We start from the raw sequence: 12,387 nt of genomic DNA on the forward strand, positions 1-12,387 counted from the left end.
CCTTGAATTTTCCAGCCTTGAGTGTGCTGTATAGAATACAAGAAGAGGAAAGAAAGGATATTGAAGTTTGCCAGTAAAGGGGGGCGGGGAAGAAAGTCATGGATCACACAGTTTGAGAGGAATTACATATCTCTCTACATATCCTTGTGGAGTTAAGGAAGATATGGCTCACTTAGATAAGACAGCTGGATTAAATGAGGCTAATGTTCATATATGAGGTATATCAAATTCCAAATCTATTATGCCAATTGCCTGGCAATTTTGGGAGCTGGAGCAGTTAAGAACAAGAAAGGTAGCACATGACCTGGACCTAAGGATGAATCATATTTGGCTGGGGGATAATATAAATGAGTTTAAGAGAGCTTTGAACTTCCTGGTATCAAGGGAATAGACCTGCCATCAGCTTTTAGGAGAGTCCTAGTAAAGAAAAGTTCATAAATGAGGCTGCCATTTGGATGTAGTGTGACAATTTCAATTGACAGTGCAGATTCTTGAGGACAGTAGGGTGATCAAATTGTGCTCCTGGAGGATTGATTTATAACCAGTGTTTAAGTGGACTTGGCAAAGGGAAAACTGAGACCAGCTTGGAGATGTTCTGGTCACTCAGGAAAACATGTGATGGGATTGTAGGGAGCTTGTTTCATGCTCCCAAGTGGTCTCCATTGTTTGTTCACTTTCTCCTTCTTTCCTTTCATTCACTCTTTCTCACCTGTAAGCCTCCTCCTCATTGTCCATTCAGACTCATCTTTTTTTTTTTTTGGCCAGTGCTGGTGCTTGGACTCAGGGCCTGAGCTCTGTCCCTGGCTTCTTTTTGCTCAAAGCTAGCACTCTGCCACTTGAGCCACAGCGCCACTTCTGGCCGTTTTCTGTATATGTGGTGCTGGGGAATTGAACCCAGGGCCTCATGTATACAAGGCAAGCACTCTTGCCACTAGGCCATATCCCTAGCCCCCAGACTCATCTTTAATGAAGCCTCTCCTAGGTAATTTTCCTATCCCCAGGAAGTGCTGCTTGGGCAACCCTTATACCCACCTACAAGTTATGATGATTTCTATATTGTTCCTTTTTTTCAGAGCCCATAGCCTTTATTTCTTCTCATTTAGGGGGTTGGAGTGTCAGATCAGGGTGTAAGTGAGCCTGAACTCCATGGTGACTTCTCCATAGCATAACTGACTGAGGGCCATTAAGCGCACTCTAGGATCCATTGGTGCTAAGGAAGTACTCTGCCTGCTTGCAATGAGGGTTCCAGCAACAATCTCCCTTGTCTTCCATAAGCTCCAGCAGGTCAGTGCTGACTATGCTGTCCAATGTCATGTGGTAAAACTCTTTCTTCGCAGATGACATGATCCTGTATTTAACAAACCCCATAGACTCTACTCCCAAGTTACCTGAGCTGATCCAAAACTTTGGCAAAGTAGCAGGATATAAAATTCCTCAAAAATCAACAGCTTTTCTATATGCCAACAATGTGAAGAGTGAGGCTGAAATCAGGAAAGCAACTCCTTTTGAAATAGCCTAAAAAGCATAAAATACTTAGAAATAACCTTACCCAAAGAAGTAAAAGACCTCTATGATGAACACCTTAAAAACCTGGAAAAGGATATTAAAGCAGAGCTTAGGAACACAACATTGTGAAAATGGCAATACTGCCAAAAGCCATCTACATATTCAATGCCATAACCATCAATATCCCAACACCATCCTTCAATGAAATAGAGGAAGCAATTCAAAAATTCATATGGAACAATAAAAGACCCTGAATAGCAAAAACAATTATCAGCAGGAAGAACAGTGCTGTAGGAATAGCAATACCAAACTTCAAACTCTATTACAAAGCTATAGTAATAAAAGCAGCTTAGTAGTGACACAAGAATAGGCCCAAAGACTAATGGAACAGAACTGAAGATCCAGAAATGAAACCACAGACATATGGCTACTTAGTCTTTGATAAAGGAGCTAAGAAAATAGGATGGAAGAAAGACAGCCTCTTCAACAAATGGTGCTGGCAAAACTGGTTAAACATCTGTAACAAACTAAAGCAAGATTCTTATATATCACCCTGCACCAAAATCAATTCCAAATGGGTCAAAGACCTTGAGGCAAAATCAGATACCCCCAAAACATTGAAAGAAGGAATAGGAGAAACACTTGGGCTCCTTGGCACAGGACAAAACCTTCTTAATAAAGTCCCAGAAACACAACAAATCAAAGAAAGGTTGGACAAATGGGATTGCATCAAACTGAAGAGCTTCTGCACAGCAAAGGGCATAGCTTAAAATATAAATATAAAGCCCACAGACTGGGACAAGATCTTCACTGGCACAACAGACAAGGGCCTCATATCTAAAATATACTTAGAACTAAAAAAACTAAGTTCCCCCAAAACAAATCCTCAAAGAAACAACTTCCCCCTCAACAAATGTGCTAACGACCTAAAAAGAGACTTCTCTGAAGAGGAAATGAGAATGTCCAAGAGACACATGAAGAAGTGTTCAATATCACTGGCCATAAAAGAAATGTAAATCAAAACACCATTGAAATTCCACCTCACTCCAGTAAGAATCTCCTTTATCAAGAAAACTAACAATAGCAGATGCTGGAGAGGATGTGGCTAAAGGAGCTCTAGTACACTTTTGGTGGGAGTGTAAACTTGTTCAACTGCTCTGGAAAGCAGTATGGAGGTTCCTCAGAAGGCTAAACATAGAACTGCCTTGTGGCATAGCAGCCCTGCTTTTGGGCAAAAAAGATTGTGGGCACCAAAAGATTATAAGCAAAATCACACTAAAGCCACCAGCACATTTGCCATCACAGCACAATTTGCCATCGCTAAAATATGCAACCAACCCACATGCCCCTAGATGAATGCATCAAGAAAATGTGGTACATTTACACAATGGAATTCTATGCCTCTATCAGAAAGAATGACACTGCCTCATTTGTAAGGAAATGGAAGGACTTGGAAAAAATAATACTAAGTGAAGTGAGCTAGACCCAAAGAAACATAGAGTCTATGGTTTCCCTCATTGGTAATAATTAGTACATGTTTAGGAAAGTCCTAGCAGAAGATCACAATACCTCAATAGCTGTGTACATATGAACACATAAGATGATGCTAAATGAAATGAACTTCAAATTATAAAAAATAAGTGTTTTACCATTGTTATTTTCAATGTACCATCTGAAATTATGCCACTTTCTTTTGTCTTTTTTCCCCAGGGTTTAACCCCAGATGTCACTGTTAATGATTTCCGTACCCTGGGTATTGTATATATCTTTATTGGAACTAAGGAAGGGAAGGAAAATATCAAAATGGAGAGACAAATGGTAAAAGATGAACCAATAGAATAGCAATACTTACAAAACTATATTCCACAATCCAACGGTACAACCCATGGGTGGGGGAGGAAGTTGATCGGAGCGGGGAAAGAGGGACAAAAATGAGGGAGGAGATAACAAGTTAGATAAGAAATACACGCACTGGATTACATATGAAACTGTAATCCCTCTGTACATTACTTTATATACTATGATCAAATTGGATTCATTTCAGGGATGCAAAGCTGGTTCGATATATGCAAGTCAATTAACATCATTCACCACATCAATAGGAGCAAGGTCAAGAATAATATGATTATTTCTTTAGACATGGAAAAAGCATTTGAAAAAAATCCAGCACCCACTTATTATGAGAGCTTTGGAGAAGCTAGGATTCCAGGGAACATTCCTGAATATAATAAAGGCTGTGTATGACAAGCCTACAGGTAGCTTATACTTAATGGTGAAAACTTAAAGCCATTTCCTTTAAAATCAAGAGCAAGACAAGGATGTCTGTTCTCTACACTCCTCTTCAACACAGTACCAGAATTCCTATCCAGAACAATAAGGCAAGAGGCAAATATAAAGGGTATCCAAATAGGGAGAGATGAAGTAAAACTCTCTTTTCACAGATGACATGATCCTGTATTTAGCGAATCCCATAGGCCTCATAGCTTTTACCAGTTTTCCTCAGCTGCATGGAACCCTCAGTATGCACACAATGCTGGGGGACAGGCTTTTGAAAATCAAAAGTCAGGATCTGATGGGGCATAGAGAAGCTGTGGAAGAGGTACTTTCACTGTGGGTGGGGTTCTGTCTCCTTGCTTGCCCAGAAATCCAGGATGTGCTTAATCATATCATCCCTAATGTACACAACACAACTTTCACAGTCATCACAGGGGCTCTAGATTCATCACAGGTACTTGAACTTCACAATCATGGTGTGCAGTAAGACAGGCTGAGGCATTACCACAGCACCAGGCCCCAACTGCTGGTTCACAATAGTGTGGTTATACCAGGGGTAGAAATTGTATCATGGCAGCAGGCTAGTAGTGAAGAAGGGCTCTCTCAAGAGGAGGGAGAATTTCTTACCCTCCTGGTCTGCAGAAGTTACTAATTCAGGCCATTTCTCAATAAGACTAATTTTATATTCCAAATGATGATCATTAACAATATTTTTCATCAGTTTATAGAGAGCTGCTAAACCCTCACTGGGAAATATCTGCTCTGTCCTAAGGTGATGGGCTAGTATGGAGAGTAGACTTCCATCAATGACACAGAGACCGACTCTGTGTGGGGTCAGCCCAGTTCTTAAACCCTGAGCATACTGATCAGCTTTGTCCTGATCATTAATCTCTCCAAACCCAGGAAGGTTCTGGAGCAGCTGATCCTGGCAGTTGAATGCAGGGTGCGTTTGATGCACTTGCCCATTCTCTCCAGGGCTGTATTATACACAGTAGTTATTATAATGGGTGACCAAAACTGTACATTGGCTCCTCTTGTGGCAAGAAATATACACGCTTCTTCCAGTGGTCCCTCCAAATCTGACTGTACTCAAAAGGGGGACATGGTACACTTGATCTTAATCTCAGGGTCCATTTCAATGTTCCACCAGGAGAGAACCACTTGAGCTCTGCCAGATGTCAGAGGTTCACCCTGCCTGCTTTGGCAGGCTGACAAGCTGCTGACTTGCATGCTAAAGTTGACACTGCACGTAGGTAGCACATCACTGGGGAGACTGAAGTCAGATGGTGACACTTGGTTCAGTTGAATGTTGGGTTGACAGAGGGTGCACCAAGACATTTGTCCAGTTCTGAGGGGAGGGGTGGTGACCTGCATCCTGAGTCTGTTCTGAATTGGACAGGAACAGCTTGGTCCATGATCACATCCTTTGGGATTCCACCATCTGGGCATAGACAGTTGCTTTGTGAGGCACTGCTTCACAATTCTCCTGGACAAGATGTCTGTGTGCCAAAGGCTAGAGATGCTCCTGAGCCCCAGTCAGTTCAATGTCAAATAGCTCTGTGATTGGGATGTTGGCACGACATGGCATGTCACCATCTGGCCCAACAGTCACCTCAGTGGAATGTTTGTTGATAACCTTAATCTTATTTCTGAGGCCATTTTTCTCTACAAGCTTCACAGCAGCATCAGCCATAGGCTTGAAAACTTCAATAGCATAGCAGAAGTCTGCACCTGCAGTGACAGCCCACATTGACAAGAGTCTTGTGCCAGTGTCAATCAAGAACCATGGACTTCTATTCTCTGCCCATTACCCAGCTCACAGTGGCCCAAATACCCTGCTAATGTTTGATATTCCTGTCTTTGTCATTAACATATCTGCATAGGATTTACTATCATCTGTGCTCATCATCTTCTAGCCACTCCATAAACCCCATAGATGGATTGCTTCCCTCCTTCCCTCCCTCCTCCTAGCCTCCCTCCCTCCCTTCCTCTCTCCCCAGTAGACCTTCATAGTTCCAACCCCATTGGGATAGAAAAGCAACCCTGCCAGTTCACTTCTTAGGGACAAATTTGATTGTCAGGGACCACTGGACCCACTCTACTAGCCTCTGCTGACATCTTGCCTAGGGTATTGTGTGTATGTGGGACATCCAGCCATCAACACAGAACAGGGCCTGAGAACTATATTATTCTTTTAACTCTTCATCACATGGCACTCTCCTTTCCTAGAACACTATGATTTGCTTAGGGACATAGATATTATCCTTGGGTTCCACAATTTTGCCTACCACACAGTAGGAACTCAGTAAAATAATTCTGTCTGGGGTTGTAACATATTTAATAACTATTTTAATAACACAATAGTGTTACCTTTCTATGGGCTATGAAAAATTTTCAGATGGCTCACTATTCACCATAGGCAAGATATGGAAATAGCCTGGATGCCCTTCCATGAGTGAATGGATCAAACAAGTGTGGTATGGGGGTTGGGAATATGGCCTTGCATACAAGAAGCCCTGGGTTCGATCCCACCACATATATAGAAAAAGCCGGAAGTGGTGCTGTAGCTCAAGTGGTAGAGTGCTAGCCTTGAGCAAAAAGAAGCCAAGGACAGTGCTCGGGCATTGAGTTCAAGCCCCAGAACCTACAAAAAACAAAACAAGGAAAAAAAAGTGTGGTATGTATATGCAATTTTACCTATCCATTCGGAAGACAGATTTTACATCATTTGCAAAGAAATGGATGGACCTGGAAAAAGTTAAGTGAAATAAATCAGACCCAGAGAGAAAAAAGACACATTTGCTTTTGCATGTGGAAGTCATATCTAATTTATAAATGTACACGTAAACACATGTGGGGCTGTATGTAAGCATACACCAACATATTAACTGAAGTATGGTAAATGCAAAATTCAAATGGTGTACCTCTTAAAAAATTCACAGTTAATCAAAATGAATACTGAGAAGCTGGTACGGGGTAGACAAGAGAGGAAATGAGGGAGTTATGTTCAATGTATATTCTATAAAACTAGAACATTGAAAGGAAGGGTTGGTTGAGAGGGATGGGGGAAATGATGGAAGAAATGACAATGACCAGGATGTACTGTACTTATAAGCTGACATGTCGAATGGTAAATCATTTGTGCAAAAAAATTAAAAGCAGGAAATGTTTATTTTGGTTCTTGGTTTCAGTCCATGGTTGGTTGATCAGTTGTTTTTGGGCCTGTGACAAGGCAGAGCATCATGATGGTGTGTGTGTGTGTGCGTGCACGCATGCGTGTGTGTGTGTGCACGCAGATGCGTGGTGGAGAAAAGCTGTTCACCTCAGTGGCTGGGAACAAGGTGGTGGGCAGAGGCAGATACAGGGTTCCTATGATTCTTTCTCTTCAAAGTTATATCCACGAGGCCCTACTTCTTAATGTTTCTCCTATCTCATAATAAGGAAACAGAGGGCTGGGAATGTGGCGTAGTGGTAGAGTGCTCGCCTAGCATGCATGAAACAGAAGATTTAACACATGATACTGTGGAGCACATTCTAGATTTAAACTATAATTTGGCAAAGCCCCAAAAGAGCATCTTCACTTGCCCATTTGCACATGATACAAAATATACAAAATTTATGAGCAGCTACTTTGAATCCCCAAACTACAGCAGTGAACAGCTTGTTCCAAATTTTCAAAGATTTCATTAATGTGGTTTATGTGAAAGATGAACAGAAGCAAACTCTATTGGATAGAATGATTTGTGTAGAAGATCTTAGGAATATGATCTTGTTTAGGGAAAGATTGTTAGAAGTATTGTTAGAAGGATTCACAAAGTGTGACAATTAGAAGAAAATTTGAAGTATCTAGTATGAACTTCTCAAAGTAGAGGCTGGGGATTGAAGAATATCGGCAATAAAGATCTGTCTTCTTGAGCCAGACCCAAAGAAACATGGACACTGGTTTCCCTCATGGGGAATAATTAGTACATGTTTAGGTTAGTCATAGCAGAAGATCACAATAGCCCAATAGCTATGCCTATATAAACACATAAGACGATGCTAAGTGAAATGAAGTCCACATTATGGAAACACATGATATATCATTGTTGTAATTATTTTCAACATGCCATGCGAAACCATAGCTTTTTTTTGGTTTCTTTTGTACTCCCTTCCTGTGGTTGTACCCCCGCTATCACAGTATCTCATCTGAGTACCCTGTATATGATATATATGTGTATTAGAACTAGGGAAGGGAAAGGGAATATCAAAATTGAGAGACAAAGGATAAAAAAACAAACCTTTCCAAAAGCAATACTTACAAAACAACTGTACAACTCATGGCGGGGGGGGGGGCATGGAGAGAAAGGGGGAGGGAGGAAGTGGAGGAAAAATGGGGGAGGAGGTAACCAGTTGGATAAGAAATGTACTCATTGCCTTACATACGAAAGTGTAAGCTCTCTGTACTCCACTTTGACAATAAAGAAAAAAAAAAGATCTGTCTTCTATGGAGGTACTATCTGTCATTATTATTAGATTTTCTGATTTCAGAAATATTTCCTTATATATTTTTACATGTTTACAAAAAATGAGGATGAGTAGGTAATGGGTAGCCATCTCATACATGTCTTTAGATAAGGAAAATAATCCATTATAAAAAAGAGTTTGTGCTGGGAATATAGCCTAGTAGTAGAATTCTTGCCTTGTATACAAGAAGCCCAAGGTTCGACTCCTCAGCACTACATATAGAAAAAGCCAGAAGTGGTACTGTGGCTCAAGTGGTAGAGTGCTAGCCTTGAGCAAAAAAAGAAGCCAAGGACAGTGCTCAGGCCCTGAGTTCAAGCCCCAGGACTGGCAAAAGGGGGAGGGGGAATCAAGGGAAAGTTAATTAGGTCAAATGTTGATAAGATCTCTCTGCCTTGCCATGTTAAGATTTAGCCTGATGTTAATCTGCCCCTTAGGTTTTAAATTTAATTTTAACAAATAATATAACAAATTTAAATCAAAATAATGCCATTTTATTCAAATAATTTCATAGAGTAAGCTACATGCCTTTCAAAAAAATTTAATCACTATCCAGGAAGAACTCAAATCAAGATATTAAGAAAGAAATAAAGTATGATGGGTGACTAATGGCAAGTCTAAGCTGCGATTGAGGTGTACATCCTTTTTATTTCTTTGAAATTTTGATATTTATTGCTGTTTCATCTGCTATGTAGACATATGATTACAGAAAAGTGAGTTGTTCATCTGCACTGTATGTAGCAGTTACTAATGATAGTACCATATTTATAATTAACCATTAAATTAGCCCTCCACAATGCATTATTTTGTGTACAGTTTAAAATATCTCTAGTGTTGAGCACCAGTGGTTCACACCTGTAATCCTATCTACTCAGGAGACTGAAATATGAAGATCCAGGTTGGAAGCCAGCAGGGGCAAGAAAGTCTGTGGGACTCTTATCTCCATTAATCACCAAAAAGCTGGAAGTGGAGCTGTGGCTCAAGTGACAGGGCACTTGCAAGAAAACCTTAGGGACAGCACTCTGAGTTCATGGACAGGTCCTGACAAACAAACAGATAAACAAACAAACAAAAATTTGTACCATACTACTGAGATGAGTTCTATGTTACCCAAGGATTTGCATCTCATGTATCAACTCAGCTGGCAAGTGACTTGAGGAGGGATTTTACTGATCCTTAATGGGAGTTTTCCCTCTAACTCTCATCCTACCCACCCTTAGATCCTTCTACCCACTGTGCCCTCGGGGTTCTTAACTGTATATCAACTCAACTCTGTAATTCTTGTCATCTTCAGTTATTAAAGCTTCTGGTCTACTGAACAATCAATATTATATTTAATTAAAAGTTCCTGCTTTCTTCTAGAGTAGACGAGACAGTTGAGAAAGTTGAAAAGGAGCAATGAAGCCCTATCTGAGTGTTTCTTTTCTTTATCTTTTCAACGCTTGTTCTTTGGTTGTTGCAGTAAGAAGGGGGAAGTTGAAAATACAAAAAGTCATTTTTCTGCTAGGCACTAGAGGTTCATGTCTATAATCCTAGCTACTTGAGAATCTGTGATTGTCGTGGTCTCAGTTCAATGCCAACCTGGTAAGAAGCTCGTGAGATCTCTTTTCAATAAATAGATGGATATAGTAGTATGTGACTGTTACTGGGAAGCTTGGTAAATGTAAATGGGGCCCAGGCACATATCTGGGCAGGAAATGAGACTCTATCTGCAAAATTACCACCAGAGCTGGTAATTACAGGTGCATGCCTGTAACCTCAGCTACTCAGGAGGCTGAAATATGAAGACTGCAGTTCAAAGCCAGCCCAGGTTGGAAAGAGTCTATCAGACTCTTATCTCCAATTAACCACCTACAAACTAGAAGTGGAGCTGTGTCTCAAAGTGGTAGAGTGCTAGGACTGAGCAAAAAGCTCAGAGACATGGGGCTGGGAATATGGCCTAGTGGCATGAGTGCTTGCCTCCTATACATTAATCCCTGGGTTTGATTCCCCAGCAACAGATATATAGAAAATGGGCAGAAGTGGCGCTGTGGCCCAAGTGGCAGTTTGCTAGCTTTGAGTAAAAAGAAGCCAGGGACAGTGCTCAGGCCCTGAGGTCAAGGCCCAGGACTGCGGGGGGGGGGGGGGGGGGGGGGAAGCTCAGGGACAGCAGCCAGGCCCTGAGTTCATGCCCTACAAGAAGCTACAACAACAACAAAATTACCAGCAGTAAATAGGGTCAGAAGCAGTGCTAAATGATTAAACCTCTGTGTAAGTAACTTCCTTTCTTGGCTTTCAGTGGCAAGTTTGTTCTCTTTGTTGGTTCTCTTTGTTGGTTAGCTCATCTTCTCATGCAAACAACATATTCTAGTAGTGGAAAGGTTATTTTCTCTATTTTAAAAAATCACCTTTCCTATTGAGTTCCTTGACTGGAAACATGAACTTTTGGAGACACCAGTAGTGTCCAATCACAAGAAACAACCCAGAGAAATTTCCATGGATGTTAGTAATCTTTTTGATGATTCTCCTGCATCTTCCATTTGGTGCCTATCCCCCATCCACTGGTTCCTCATCGTCCCCTGTCATGCACATGTGTGATTATAAAGGTAGCCAAGAGCATCATGCTCACCTACATTTTGTCAGCTCTTTATTCCCCTCCCCTATAATGTTTCATATTCCTCTAAGTTACTTAGTTAAGGCATTGAAATGGAGTCAGAGGCACTAGAACAGTATGCGTGGTTATTTTCACTTTCATAGTTATATTTTACTTGTCTACTCCACCTAATCTTAATCTAATGCCAAGAACCTACTGTTTGATGGTTCCTTTATCATAGGTTCATTTTTTTTCATATAGCTATCTGAATTTACAAGTTAAACAGTTCCAGTAAGGGTACGGGTATCCACGTGGAAAGAAAGGCCTGAACTGTGAATATGGTTGTGTTAGCAAACTGTGAATATGGTTGTGTTAGCAGAGAGCATGTCACACTACCTATGTTGGTGTTATTTAATGTTATTAACTTGGGGAATCCATGTCTATGACTATAAAAGAAGAATGCCTATGCGGTCTCCTCAACCACACCCTTTGGTTTGCTTTGTATTTGTGATGAAAGGAGCATCAGTGGGCATTCTTAACCTATTAGGCTGTACCAGATTGTACAAGCTTGGGATCCATTACTTAAATTTTGTTTCATTTCCTTATGCATAAAATGAGGATGATGTTAGTAGTTATTTCATAGGGTCACTGAAAGAGAAAAATGAGTAGATACCTGTCAATGGCTCAGAACCACCTTGCCCAACAGAAAAAGCTCAATGAGTGTCAGTTGTCATTGAAATCTTCCTGAGATTTCCTAGCTTATTGTAAAGAAAATTCTTTACATGTTTAAATTTTCCAGAGAGCTCCATAAATATATGCTCTTGGAACTCTGAGTTTTTGCTTCTGCAAGGAGTGTATCTTAATACATTTGTCTTTTCCACACATGCTAGGGTGCTGGGCACATGACTGATACTCAAGAGAAAATAAATAAATGATAAGCATGCTTTGATCTTTGGCGATAAGCATGCTGCGGTACAGCATGTGAGCTACATAGTATAGCTCACATCTCTTGATTGGAATTCCCAAAAGGCAAGGAAACAATGATGTATCTTCAGTATCTTGGAGGCATTTAATTTAAGCCACAACGTGCCAAGGGTTTGCTTTTCACTTCTGCACAGGTTGTGCCATCTATTTAGAGAGTTTCACAAAATCCTAAGGTTGAGAAGCAAATTCTATGTTTTTCTACTTGAAGCAATGTTACCACTGCAGATCCTTCTTTTTACTGTCAAGGGTACCGAGGTTAATCCAAGAATGAGCTGATTAATTGAAGTCTTATGTTGCATGTAGCTCCTAACTTACAGAAAGACATGTCCATAATCTTTAAAATCTTTAATTTCCATAAGGTAGAGAGATTTTCTATAATAAGCTACTCCTTTTACTTTTAAAGTGAAGTATCTCGACAAGAGGGATGTGAACCCTTCCTTCAGCAGAAGGGTTTTCAATTCTTTACACAAAATCAGCTATAAAAATTGATTAAGAAATCATAATAAGGCATTGAATCACAAATCATAAAAAGAAATATGGGCTAAACT

The 12,387-nt window shown here is 40.5% G+C and overlaps 1 pseudogene; it reads right to left on the reverse strand.

Moving 5' to 3' along the window:
• Positions 1–1,194: 1,194 nt before the first annotated feature.
• Positions 1,195–5,582, reverse strand: LOC125338905 (annotated as a pseudogene).
• Positions 5,583–12,387: the final 6,805 nt, after the last annotated feature.

This window comes from Perognathus longimembris, chromosome 20 (assembly GCF_023159225.1).
Source record: "Perognathus longimembris pacificus isolate PPM17 chromosome 20, ASM2315922v1, whole genome shotgun sequence".
NCBI lineage: Eukaryota > Metazoa > Chordata > Mammalia > Rodentia > Heteromyidae > Perognathus > Perognathus longimembris.